Source organism: Tachyglossus aculeatus, chromosome 2, assembly GCF_015852505.1.
Source record: "Tachyglossus aculeatus isolate mTacAcu1 chromosome 2, mTacAcu1.pri, whole genome shotgun sequence".
Lineage (NCBI taxonomy): Eukaryota > Metazoa > Chordata > Mammalia > Monotremata > Tachyglossidae > Tachyglossus > Tachyglossus aculeatus.
The window spans coordinates 68,689,741-68,704,192 of record NC_052067.1 but is presented as its reverse complement, the minus strand read 5'-3'; the positions used below and the strand labels follow the sequence as shown (position 1 = coordinate 68,704,192).

Sequence of the window (14,452 nt, the reverse complement as noted above, 5' to 3'; positions counted from 1 at the left end):
GTTGGCAACAGATGGAGACGGTCCCTACCCAACAGCGGGCTCACAGGCTAGAGGGGGGGAGACAGACGATAAAACATATTAACAAAACACAATAAATATGTGCAAATAGAGTAATAAATATATACAAACATATATCCAGGTAATATATGATGGAAAAGCCATCACTAGAATAAATGGACTAATGAATACGGACGAACGCACCCAGGGAGTGGGGGAGATGGAGGAGGAGAAATTCATTCATTCATTCCATAGTATTCATTCATTCGTTCAATCGTATTTATTGAGCGCTGACTGTGTGCAGAGCACTGTACTGAGCGCTTGGGAAGTCCAAGTTGGCAACATCTAGAGACAGTCCCTACCCAACAGCGGGCTCACAGTCTACAAGGGGGGAGACAGACAACAAAACATATTAACAGAATAGAATAAATGTGTAGAAGTAAAAGAGAGTAATAAATATGTACAAACATATATCCAGGTAATATATGATGGTAAAGCCATCACTATAATAAATGGAGTAATGAATATGGACGAACGCACCCAGGGAGTGGGGGAGGTGGAGGAGGAGAAATTCATTCATTCATTCCACGGTATTCATTCATTCGTTCAATCGTATTTATTGAGCGCTTACTGTGTGCAGAGCACTGTACTGAGCGCTTGGGAAGTCCAAGTTGGCAACAGATAGAGACGGTCCCTACCCAACAGCGGGCTCACAGTCTAGAAGGAGGGGGAGACAGATGACAAAACATATTAACAAAATAGAATAAATATGTATAGAGTAATAAATAGGTACAAACATATATCCAGGTAATATATGACGGCAAAGCCATCACTAGAATAAATGGACTAATGAATACGGACGAACGCACCCAGGGAGTGGGGGAGATGGAGGAGGAGAAATTCATTCATTCATTCTATAGTATTTATTCATTCGTTCAATTGTATTTATTGAGCGCTGACTGTGTGCAGAGCACTGTACTGAGCGCTTGGGAAGTCCAAGTTGGCAACATCTAGAGACAGTCCCTACCCAACAGCAGGCCCACAGTCCAGAAGGGGGGAGACAGACGACAAAACATATTAACAAAATAAAATAAATATCATCATCAATCGTATTTATTGAGCGCTGACTGTGTGCAGAGCACTGTACTGAGCGCTTGGGAAGTCCAAGTTGGCAACAGATAGAGACAGTCCCTACCCAACAGCGGGCTCACAGTCTACAAGGGGGGGGGAGACAGACAACGAAACACGTTAAGAAAATAGAATAAATAGCAGATTTATAAATAAAAGAAATAAAATGTACCAGTAAAATAAATAAATAAAGGGCGTAAGTGTCGGTGGGGCCGAGTTTGCGGGCCCCGCCGGGGCCTGGCCTACCTTGAGGGGACAGGGCCGGTGCGGACGGGCTCCGTCGGGGGGGTCAGAGGTCAGAGGTCGGGGGTCAGGGCCGCCCCCCTCAGGGCCGGGCGGACAAGGCCGCCGCCTCCGCCGCCGCCATCTTGCCTCGCCTCAGGCCGGCCGCGCCGCCGGGGTACCCGGATGTGGCCATTTCCCGGCGACCCTTGCGCGGGGGGCCCGGCCCTGAGGCGCCTCCAACCGCCAGGCCCAGGCCCGCCTCCTCCACAGTCGTCATCACCAGAATCAATCAATCAATCAATCAATCGTATTGAGCGCTTATCAATCAATCAATCAGTCATATTTATTGAGCGCTTACTGTGTGCAGGGCACTGGACTAAGCGCTTGGGAAGTCCAAGTTGGCAACATAGACGGCCCCTACCCAACACAGTGGGCTCACAGTCTAGGAGGGGGAGACAGAGAACAAAACCAAACATACTAACAAAATAAAATAAATAGAATAGATGTGTACAAGTAAAATAAATAAATAAATAGAGTAATAAATATGTACAAACATATATACATATATACAGGTGCTGTGGGGAAGGGAAGGAGGTAAGATGGGGGGATGGAGAGGGGGACGAGGGGGAGAGGAAGGAAGGCGCAGTTGTCAGCAGCAGCAGCATCAATCAATCAATCAATCGTATTATAATGATGGCATTTATTAAGCGCTTACTGTGTGCAGAACACTGGACTAAGCGCTTGGGAAGTCCAAGTTGGCAACATAGAGAGACGGTCCCTACCCAACAGTGGGCTCACAGTCTAGGAGGGGGAGACAGAGAACAACACCAAACATACTAACAAAATAAAATAAATAGAATAGATATGTACAAGTTAAATAAATAAATAAATAAATAGAGTAAGAAATACGTACAAACATATATACATATATACAGGTGCTGTGGGGAAGGGAAGGAGGTAAGATGGGGCGATGGAGAGGGGGGCGAGGGGGAGAGGAAGGAAGGCGCAGTTAGCAGCAGCAGCATCAATCAATCAATCGTATTTATTATAATGATGGCATTTATTAAGCGCTTACTATGTGCAAAGCACTGATTGAGCGCTTACTGTGTGCAGAGCACTGTACTAAGCGCTTGGGAAGTACAACTTGGCAACATATAGAGACGGTCCCTGCCCAACAGTGGGCTCACAGTCTAGAAGGGGGAGACAGAGAACAAAACAGAACATACTAACAAAATAAAATAGAGTAGATATGAACAAGTAAAATAAATAAATAGAGTAATAAATATATACAAACATATATACATATATACAGGTGCTGTGGGGAAGGGAAGGAGGTAAGATGGGGGATGGAGAGGGGGTCGAGGGGGAGAGGAAGGAAGGCACAGTCAGCAGCAGCATCAGCACCAATCAATCAATCAATTGTATTTATTGAGTGCTTACTGTGTGCAGAGCACTGTACTAAGCGCTTGGGAAGTCCAAGTTGGCAACACAGAGAGACGGTCCCTACCCAACAGCGGGCTCACAGTCTACTTTGCCCATGGTTCAATTAAGTGTCTAGACCCCAAGGAAGGAGGCGTCAATGAATATTACCACTCTGAATCGTCTCTGCTTACTCTACTGGAGTTGTGTTATTGGTTATTAATGATAATAATGGTATTTGTTAAGCGCTTACCATGTTTGTTAAGCACCGTTCCAAGTGCTGACGGGGGATGCTACCTCTGTCCTCAAGGAATTGACAATCTAAAGACGCAAAATAAGATGAGGAATAAATGCTTAAATAGTGGAGTTAGTGGATCCACGTGTTTATAAGTGTATATATGTCCCACAGAATTGGTTTTGTTCTCTGTCTCCCCCTTTTAGACTGTTAGCCCACTGTTGGGTAGGGACTGTCTCTATATGTTGCCAACTTGGACTTCCCAAGCGCTTAGTACAGTGCTCTGCACACAGTAAGCGCTCAATAAATACGATTGACGATGATGACAGAAAGGTGAGAGTGCCTAAGAGGCTGAGGTGATGCTAAATAGTCAGTGGAAAACTGGCTCTCCCAAACACTGGCCATGCAGTTCTGCCAGGAATGTGAAGCAGGGCAAGTTCAAATAATGAAAACACACTTCAGAAAATCAAAAATCTAGGGGGTTGGCACTCAGGATGCATTCAATCATCATCAATCGTATCTATTGAGCGCTTACTATGTGCAGAGCACTGTACTAAGCGCTTGGGAAGTACAAATTGGCAACATATAGAGACGGTCCCGACCCAATTTAATGAGCTTCACCCCTTGGCTCTGAGGCAGAGCCCCAGCGATGAGCCCACTGTTGGGTAGGGACCGTCTATGTTGCCAACTTGTACTTCCCAAGCGCTTAGTACAGTGCTCTGCACACAGTAAGTGCTCAATAAATACAATTGAATGAATGAATGAATACAAGATCATCAGGTTGGATTGGACACCGCCTACGTCCCACACGGAGCTCACCGTCAAAGTAAGAGGGCGAACGGCGTGGCTCAGGGGAAAGAGCCTGGACTTTGGAGTCAGATGTCATGGGTTTGAATCCCGGCTCTGCCGACTGTCAGCTGGGTGACTTTGGGCGAGTCACTTCACTTCTCTGGGCCTCACTTCCCTCATCTGTAAAATGGGGATTGAGCTCCCTGTGGGAACAACCTGATCACCTTATCTATTTGTATTAATGTCTGTCTCCCCCTCTAGACCGTGAGCTCGTTGTTGGGTAGGGACCGTCTCTCTATGTGGCCAACTTGGACTTCCCAAGCGCTTAGTACAGTGCTCCGCACACAGTAAGCGCTCAATAAACACGGCTGAACGAATGACTCCCCGCAGCACATATGTATCTATCTGTATATATCTGTAATTGATGGTTTTATCTATTTGTATTAATGTCTGTCTCCCCCCTCTAGACCGTGAGCTTGTTGTTGGGTAGGGACCGTCTCTAGATGTTGCCAACTTGGACTTCCCAAGCGCTTAGTACAGTGCTCCGCACACAGTAAGCGCTCAATAAATACGATTGAGTGAATCTTAATCCTGCCTGCTTTACCCAGGGAACCGTGAGGGGAATCAGGGAGGAGTCGCTGTCGGGACAGCCTGCAAACCACAAGGCTGGACATAGTTCGTCCCCCTGGCCAACGTGAAGGGTACAAGGTTGCCAACACCCTTATCCAGCCCCCCATTGCAATCAATCTATCATATTTATTGAGCGCTTACTGTGTGCAGAGCACTGTACGAAGCGCTCGGGAAGTCCAAGCTGGCAACATATCGAGACGGTCCCTACCCAACAGTGGGCTCACAGTCGAGAAAGATCTTAACATACTTCCAGGTCCCACAAAGAATAGGAGCTAGTCAAGAAATGCAGCCTTTGCTCCGGCTTTTCGGGAAGTTGCCACTTCAGTGAGTCCTGAAGAACGATATGGTTTTTTTTTTAGCATTTATTAAGCGCTTACTATGTGCAAAGCACTGTTCTGAGCGCTGGGGAGGATACAAGGTGATCAGGTTGTCCCACGGGGGGCTCACAGACTTAATCCCCATTTTACAGATGAGGGGACTGAGGCCCAGAGAAGTGAAGTGACTTGCCCAAAGCTGACAATTGGCATGGGTTTGAACCCGTGACCTCTGACTCCAAAGCCCGGGCTCCTTCCTCTGAGCCACGCTGGTTGCTAAATCAGCTCTCGTTTCTCCGCCAAAATCTACATCATCATCAGTCGTATTTATCGAGCGCTTACTATGTGCAGAGCACTGTACTAAGCGCTTGGGAAGTACAAGCAGGCGGAGGATGTGCTGTTCAGATGTCACTACCTGAGCCACCAAGGAAATACCACAAGGTTTCACCATCTTAAAGAAGGAAAGAAATCACCAGGGTATTTATCTTGTCCTCGGTTTCTTGCAAAATCCAAACCAGAGCCTTTTTGGACTGACGGTTGAAGAATATCATTTCCAGAATTGCAGTGTGGGGTTAAACGACAAGAGGGCAAGGGCATGCTCTTGGCTGCCTTTTGGGTGGGGAGTGAGAATAATATTGAAAAATATTGTCAAAGAGTTTATAAAACCACTTGATGTCATTAATAAACGTGGGCCCTGGCCTGCACTAAAGTTGGGCCGCCCAGTGTTATCAAAATCGAGTCAGAATCGGAGGTGAACCGTCTCCCCTATTTCGCCCCATCTGCACTGAGCTCAACTGGATAATCTTTTTTTTTTATTTGTTCTTTCACCTTTAATTTTCACCTTAGATGCCTCCAAGAGAAATAGCCCACCCGCTTCTCCCCCCACCCCAGTTAAAGCTAGGGGATAGCGTGACAAATTGGAGTGGGCTACAGGGGGGAAGGTGGAGTGGTTTGGGAGGGGGCTCTCATTCTCCCCGAATGACATCTTCGAAAGAAGGATGAAAAAGGGGCGTTAAAGTGCAGTTAATAATAACGGCGGCATTTATTAACAATAATGATAATGATGGCATTTGTTAAGCGCTTACTATGTGCAAAGCACTGTTCTAAGTGCCGAGAGGGATACAAGGTGATCAGGTTGTCCCACGTGGGGCTCCCAATCTTAATCCCCCTTTTACAGATGAGGTAACTGAGGCTCAGAGAAGTGACTCGCCCAAGGTCACACAGCGGATGTGTAGGGACTGTCTCTATATGTTACCAACTTGTACTTCCCAAGCGCTTAGTACAGTGCCCTGCACACAGTAAGCGCTCAATAAATACGATTGAGGATGATGTGGCAGAGCCGGGATTCGAACCCATGACCTCTGACTCCCAAGCCCGGGCTCCTCCCGCTGAGCCACGCTGGTTAGTAGGTGGATTATTAGTAGTAGGTTAGATTATTAAGTGCTTACTATGTACAAAGCACTGTTCTAAGCGCTGGGGAGGTTACAAGGTGATCAGGTTGTCCCCCTGTGGGGGACTCACAGTCTTAATCCCCATTTTTCAGATGAGGTAACTGAGGCCCAGAGAAGCGAAGTGACTCGCCCAAAGTCACCCAGCTGACAGTTGGCGGAGCCGGGATTTGAACCCATGACCTCGGACTCCACAGCCCGGGCTCTTTCCACTGAGTCACGCAGGTTTAGGGAAGCAGCATGGCGAAGTGGACAGAGCCCGGCCCTGGGAGTCAGAAGGTCACGGGTTCTAATCCTGGCTCCGCCACTTGTCTGCCACGTGACCTTGGGCAAGTCACTTCGCTATGCCTCAGTTCCCTCATCTGTAAAATGGGATGGAGACTGTGAATTCCCTCATCTGTAAAATGGGATTGAGACTGCGAGCCCCATGGGGGGACAGGGATGGCGTCCAACCTGATTCGCTTGTACACCCGCGCTTAGTACATAGTAAGAGCTTAACAAATACCGTTATTGTTATAATTATTAACTGTAGGGTGGGCGACAATGAAGAATGTGCTATTCGCCTAATTAATTTTTGAGGCGGAACACCCCAGTCAGCAGGATCCGGGCCGCTTTTGTTTACTTCACATGAAGGGACTGAAGCAGTGATGAGAGACTTCAGGGGCAGAACTTGAAAACAGAACCCGGGAATCCTGGCATCCGGGCCTGTGAGGTCCTGAAGAGTATATTCCGTGAGTTGGGATGCTAAGAACGGCGCTCAATAATATCATCGATTCAGAGGAGCGGAGGGTTCAGCAGTCATCATCATCATCATCAATCGTATTTATTGAGCGCTTACTATGTGCAGAGCGCCGTACTAAGCGCTTGGGAAGTACAAATTGGCAACATATAGAGACAGTCCCTGCCCAACAGTGGGCTCACAGTCTAAAAGGGGGAGACAGAGAACAAAACCAAACATACTAACAAAATAAAATAAATAGAATAGATATGTACAAGTAAAATAGAGTAATAAATCTGTACAAACATATAGACATATATACAGGTGCTGTGGGGAAGGGAAGGAGGTAAGATGGGGGGGATGGAGAGGGGGACGAGGGGGAGAGGGAGAGTCAGCCACGTCCAAGCCACTTTGTGAAGAAAAAACCTAAATTCATTCATTCATATTTATTGAGCGCTTACTGTGTGCCGAGCACCGTACTGAGCGCTTGGGAAGTACAAGTCGGCAACGTATAGAGAGGGTCCTTACTCAACAACGGGCTCACAGTCTATTATTATTACTCTATTTATTTTATCACTCTTATGTGTACATATTTAGTCTATTTTATTTTGTTAGTATGTTTTGTTTTGTTCTCTGTCTCTCCCTTCTAGACTGTGAGCCCACTGTTGGGTAGGGACCGTCTCTATATGTTGCCAAATTGTACTTCCCAAGCGCTTAGTACAGTGCTCTGCACACAGTAAGCGTGCAATAAATACGAGGGAATGAATGAATGAATGAGACAGACGACAAAACAAAACATGTAGACAGCTGTAGACACCAGACTCAGCCCCCTCCTTCCTCTCCCCCTCGCCCCCCTCTCCATCCCTCCCGTCTTACCTCCTTCCCTTCCCCACAGCACCTGTATATATGTATATATGTTTGTACATATTTATTACTCTATTTATTTATTTATTTATTTATTTTACTGGTACATATCTATTCTATTTATTTTATTTTGTTAATATGTTTGGTTTTGTTCCCTGTCTCTCCCTTCTAGACTGTGAGCCCACTGTTGGGTAGGGACCGTCTCTATACGTTGCCAAATTGTACTTCCCAAGCGCTTAGTACAGTGCTCTGCACACAGTAAGTTCTCAATACGATTGAATGAATGAATGAATGAATGAGACAGACGACAAAACATGTAGACAGGTGTAGACACCAGACTGAGCCCCCTCCTTCCTCTCCCCCTCGTCCCCCTCTCCATCCCCCCATCTTACCTCCTTCCCTTCCCCACAGCACCTGTATATATGTATATATGTTTGTACAGATTTATTACTCTATTTATTTATTTATTTTACTTGTACATATCTATTCTATTTATTTTATTTTGTTAATATGTTTTGTTTTGTTCTCTGCCTCTCCCTTCTAGACTGTGAGCCCACTGTTGGGTAGGGACTGTCTCTATACGTTGCCAACTTGGACTTCCCAAGCACTTAGTACAGTGCTCTGCCCACAGTAAGCGTACGATTGATTGATTGTCAAAGTCGTCAGAACTATTAGAATTATAGCTATAGGCACATCATTAACAAAATAACTGAACCAATTCTTCGTCAAAGTTACAAACATTGAGAAGCAGCGTGGCTCAGTGGAAAGAGCCCGGGCTTTGGAGTCAGAGGTCACGGGTTCAAATCCCGGCTCCGCCGACTGTCAGCTGGGTGACTTTGGGCAAGTCGCTTCACTTCCCTGGGCCTCAGTTACCTCATCTGTAAAATGGGGATGAAGACTGTGAACCCCCCGTGTGGGACAACCTGATTACCTTGTAATCTTCCCAGTGCTTAGAACAGTGCTTTGTACATAGTAAGCACTTAATAAATGCCATTTATTATTATTATTATCTCACTACCACACTCAACGGAACAAGCTTCTACTTCTGCAGCCTCCTGCGAGACCTCATAATCAGGCTTCACCTCCTCATTTGATTCATTCAATTGTATTTATTGAGCGCTTACTATGTGCAAAAGTTATGATGTTATGCTTTGAACTATCCCGATCTCGTCTCTCTCGCCGCCGACCTCTCACCCATGTCCTTCCTCCGGCCTGGAATTTCCTCCCCCCTTCATATTCGAGGGATGATCGCCCTCCCCACTTTTAAAGGCTTATAATAATAATAATAATAATTGGCATTCGTCAAGCGCTTACTATGTGCCAAGCACTGTTCTAAGCGCTGGGGAGGATACAGGGTGATCAGGTTGTCCCACGTGGGGCTCACAGTCTTCATCCCCATTTTACAGATGAGGGAACTGAGGCCCAGAGAAGTGAAGTGACTTGCCCAAGATCACACAGCAGACATGTGGCGGAGGCGGGATTCGAACCCATGACCTCTGACTCCAAAGCCCGGGCTCTTTCCACTGAGCCACGCTGCTTTTCTATTAAAAGCACATCTCCTCCAAGAGGTCTCCCCCGATGGAGCCCTCATTTCCTCTTCTCCCACCCGCTCTGTGTCGTCCCGGCACTTTGAGAGGAGCAGCGGGGCTCAGTGGAAAGAGCCCGGGCTTTGGAGTCGGAGGTGATGGGTTCAAATCCCGGCTCCGCCCATTGTCAGCTGGGTGACTTTGGGCAAGTCGCTTCACTTCTCTGGGCCTCAGTTACTTCATCTGTAAAATGGGGATGAAGACTGTGAGCCCCCCGTGGGACAACCTGGATTCTTCTAGACTGTGAGCCCGCTGTTGGGTAGGGACCGTCTCTAGATGTTGCCAACTTGGACTTCCCAAGCGCTTAGTACAGTGCTCTGCACACAGTAAGCGCTCAATAAATACGATTGATGATGATGATTCACCCCACCTCCAGTGCCGCGGCGCTTCCGTACACATCCATCATTTATTTATATTAATTCAGTCCCTCGCTCTCGCCTGTAGGCTCCCTGTGGGCAGGGAATGTGTCTATCGGGAAGCAGTGTGGCTCAGTGGAAAGAGCCCGGGCTTTGGAGTCAGAGGTCACGGGTTCAAATCCCACCTCCGCCAATTGTCAGCTGGGTGACTTTGGGCATGTCACAACTTCTCTGTGCCTCAGTTACCTCATCGGTAAAATGGGGATGAAGACTGTGAGCCCCACATGGGACAACCTGATCAGCTAGAATCCCCCCCAGCGCTTAGAGCAGTGCTTTGCACATAGTAAGGGCTTAACAAATGCATTATTATTATTATTATTATTATTATTATCGGCTTTATGTTGTAGTCTTCCAAGCTTTCAGTACAGCGCTCTGCACTCAAGTAAACGGAACAGATCCCACAGACAGCCATCCACGATACAGCTCAACTTCAAGGACCACAACCCAACTAGATCATCATCAATCGTATTTATTGAGCGCTTACTGTGCGCAGAGAACTGTACTGAGCGCTTGGGAAGTACAAGTCAGCAACACACAGAGACGGTCTCATTAGGTTTGGGCCAAAATTCGATCACGATAATACTAGAGTTTGTTGATGGTATTTGTTAAGCGCTTACTCTGTGCAAAGCACCGGGGAGCTTACAAGGTGACCGGGTTGACCCACGGGGGGCTCACAGTTTAAATCCCCATTTTCCAGATGAGGTACCTGAGGCCCAGAGAATTAATAATAATTAATTAATAATGACATTTTATTAAGCGCTATGTGCAAAGCACTGTTCTATGCGCTGGGGGGTTTACAAGGTAACCAGTGCTCGGAACACTACCCGGTGAGATTTTTTAAAAGTAAATTTTAAGTCCCTCCTGCCCCAGTCCGAACCCTTCCGTCCTCATCTAAAGCCCTGTGACTAAGTAGCTAATTTCTGTCTGTCCACCGACTTGGACACAAGCCGGACACGCACCTTTGGTTTATAATTGATTATGCTCTCCAGTTCCTTTCCTTTTCTACTTTCGCCAAGCCAGTATTTCCCTACCATGTGGTTTGTCTTTCAGTCCCAAGTGGCTTATTCCTATTGAATTCCCTTCTTTTTCGTTATTCGGTGGGACCGTGTTCCTGATTTACCAAAGTAAATTGCAATTTCATTCTTGCCTTTCAATTAAGCTTCACCTGAAACTCGGAGGTCCTATTTTTGCTTCTTTTGCCCAGGCCCTCCACAAATAAAGAGCCCAAATAGAACTGCTCCAATAACTGATTTGGGGGGACACTGATTTAATTTTTTTGAGTGCCCCCACAGAAAATAACTCTAAGCACTTACCCGATTTATACATTAATGACATTTTTGCCTTCCAATTTAGCTTCACCTGAAACTTTGAGGTCTTATTTTTGCTTCTTTTGCCCAGGCCCTCCACAAATAAAGAGCCCAAATAGAACTGCTCCAATAACTGATTTGGGGGGACACCCTACCCTGACACTGATTTAATTTTTTTGAGTGCCCCCAAAGAAAATAACTCTAAGCACTTACCCGGTTTATACATTAATGACATTTTTGCCTTTCAATTTAGCTTCACCTGAAACTCTGAGGTCCTAATTTTGCTTCTTTTGCCCAGGCCCTCCACAAATAAAGAGCCCAAATAGAACTGCTCCAATAACTGATTTTGGGGGACACTGATTTAATTTTTTTGAGTGCCCCCAAAGAAAATAACTCTAAGCACTTACCTGGTTTATACATTAATGACATTCTTGCCTTTCAATTTAGCTTCACCTGAAACTCGGAGGTCCTATTTTTGCTTCTTTTGCCCAGGCCCTCCACAAATAAAGAGCCCAAATAGAACTGCTCCAATAACTGATTTGGGGGGACACCTTAGCCCGACACTGATTTAATTTTTTTGAGTGCCCCCAAAGAAAATAACTCTAAGCACTTACCCGGTTTATACATTAATGACATTCTCGCCTTTCAATTTAGCTTCACCTGAAACTCTGAGGCCTTATTTTTGCTTCTTTTGCCCAGGCCCTCCACAAATAAAGAGCCCAAATAGCACTGCTCCAATAACTGATTTGGGGGGACACCTTAGCTTGACACTGATTAAATTTTTTTGAGTGCCCCCAAAGAAAATAACTCTAAGCACTTACCCGGTTTATACATTAATGACATTCTCGCCTTTCAATTTAGCTTCACCTGAAACTCTGAGGTCCTATTTTTGCTTCTTTTGCCCAGGCCCTCCACAAATAAAGAGCCCAAATAGAACTGCTCCAATAACTGATTTTGGGGGACACCCTAGCCCGACACTGATTTAATTTTTTTGAGTGCCCCCAAAGAAAATAACTCTAAGCACTTACCCGGTTTATACATTAATGACATTTTTGCCTTTCAATTTAGCTTCACCTGAAACTCGGAGGTCCTATTTTTGCTTCTTTTGCCCAGGCCCTCCACAAATAAAGAGCCCAAATAGAACTGCTCCAATAACTGATTTGGGGGGACACTGATTTAATTTTTTTGAGTGCCCCCACAGAAAATAACTCTAAGCACTTACCCGGTTAATACATTAATGCCATTTTTGCCTTTCAATTTAGCTTCACCTGAAACTCGGAGGTCCTATTTTTGCTTCTTTTGCCCAGGCCCTCCACAAATAAAGAGCCCAAATAGAACTGCTCCAATAACTGATTTTGGGGGACACCTTAGCCTGACACTGATTTAATTTTTTTGAGTGCCCCCAAAGAAAATAACTCTAAGCACTTACCCAGTTTATACATTAATGACATTCTTACCTTTCAATTTAGCTTCACTGAAACTCTCAGGTCCTATTTTTGCTTCTTTTGCCCAGGCCCTCCACAAATAAAGAGCCCAAATAGAACTGCTCTAATAACTGATTTGGGGGCACACCCTAGCCCGACACTGATTTAATTTTTTTGAGTGCCCCCAAAGAAAATAACTCTAAGCACTTACCCGGTTTATACATTAATGACAATTTTTGCCTTTCAATTTAGCTTCACCTGAAACTCGGAGGTCCTAATTTTGCTTCTTTTGCCCAGGCCCTCCACAAATAAAGAGCCCAAATAGAACTGCTCCAATAACTGATTTGAGGGGACACCCTAGCCCGACACTGATTTAATTTTTTTAAGTGCCCCCAAAGAAAATAACTCTAAGCACTTACCCGGTTTATATATTAATGACATTTTTGCCTTTCAATTTAGCTTCACCTGAAACTCGGAGGTCCTATTTTTGCTTCTTTTGCCCAGGCCCTCCACAAATAAGGAGCCCAAATAGAACTGCTCCAATAACTGATTTGGGAGGACACCTTAGCCCGACACTGATTTAATTTTTTTGAGTGCCCCCAAAGAAAATAACTCTAAGCACTTACCCGGTTTATACATTAACGACATTTTTGCCTTTCAATTTAGCTTCACCTGAAACTCGGAGGTCCTATTTTTGCTTCTTTTGCCCAGGCCCTCCACAAATAAAGAGCCCAAATAGAACTGCTCCAATAACTGATTTGGGGGGACACTGATTTAATTTTTTTGAGTGCCCCCACAGAAAATAACTCTAAGCACTTACCCGGTTAATACATTAATGACATTTTTGCCTTTCAATTTAGCTTCACCTGAAACTCGGAGGTCCTATTTTTGCTTCTTTTGCCCACGCCCTCCACAAATAAAGAGCCCAAATAGAACTGCTCCAATAACTGATTTTGGGGGACACTGATTTAATTTTTTTGAGTGCCCCCACAGAAAATAACTCTAAGCACTTACCCGATTTATACATTAATGACATTTTTGCCTTTCAATTTAGTTTCACCTGAAACTTTGAGGTCTTATTTTTGCTTCTTTTGCCCAGGCCCTCCACAAATAAAGAGCCCAAATAGAACTGCTCCAATAACTGATTTGGGGGGACACCCTAGCCTGACACTGATTTAATTTTTTTGAGTGCCCCCACAGAAAATAACTCTAAGCACTTACCCGGTTTATACATTAATGACATTCTCGCCTTTCAATTTAGCTTCACCTGAAACTCTGAGGCCTTATTTTTGCTTCTTTTGCCCAGGCCCTCCACAAATAAAGAGCCCAAATAGAACTGCTCCAATAACTGATTTGGGGGGACACCTTAGCTTGACACTGATTAAATTTTTTTGAGTGCCCCCAAAGAAAATAACTAAGCACTTACCCGGTTTATACATTAATGACATTCTCGCCTTTCAATTTAGCTTCACCTGAAACTCTGAGGCCTTATTTTTGCTTCTTTTGCCCAGGCCCTCCACAAATAAAGAGCCCAAATAGAACTGCTCCAATAACTGATTTTGGGGGACACCCTAGCCCGACACTGATTTAATTTTTTTGAGTGCCCCCAAAGAAAATAACTCTAAGCACTTACCCGGTTTATACATTAATGACATTTTTGCCTTTCAATTTAGCTTCACCTGAAACTCGGAGGTCCTATTTTTGCTTCTTTTGCCCAGGCCCTCCACAAATAAAGAGCCCAAATAGAACTGCTCCAATAACTGATTTGGGGGGACACTGATTTAATTTTTTTGAGTGCCCCCACAGAAAATAACTCTAAGCACTTACCCGGTTAATACATTAATGCCATTTTTGCCTTTCAATTTAGCTTCACCTGAAACTCGGAGGTCCTATTTTTGCTTCTTTTGCCCAGGCCCTCCACAAATAAAGAGCCCAAATAGAACTGCTCTAAT

The 14,452-nt window shown here is 45.2% G+C and overlaps 1 protein-coding gene across 1 annotated transcript in view; it reads right to left on the bottom strand.

Annotated features, from left to right (window-relative positions):
- The window catches only part of LATS1 (large tumor suppressor kinase 1), a 36,889-nt gene extending 35,449 nt beyond the window's left edge, over positions 1 to 1,440 (bottom strand). The window contains exon 1 of the mRNA XM_038767442.1: positions 1,372 to 1,440. The gene's annotated coding sequence lies outside the window, so the exon portion shown is untranslated. The remainder of the gene's footprint in view (positions 1 to 1,371) is intronic.
- Between the last annotated feature and the right edge of the window lie 13,012 nt (positions 1,441 to 14,452).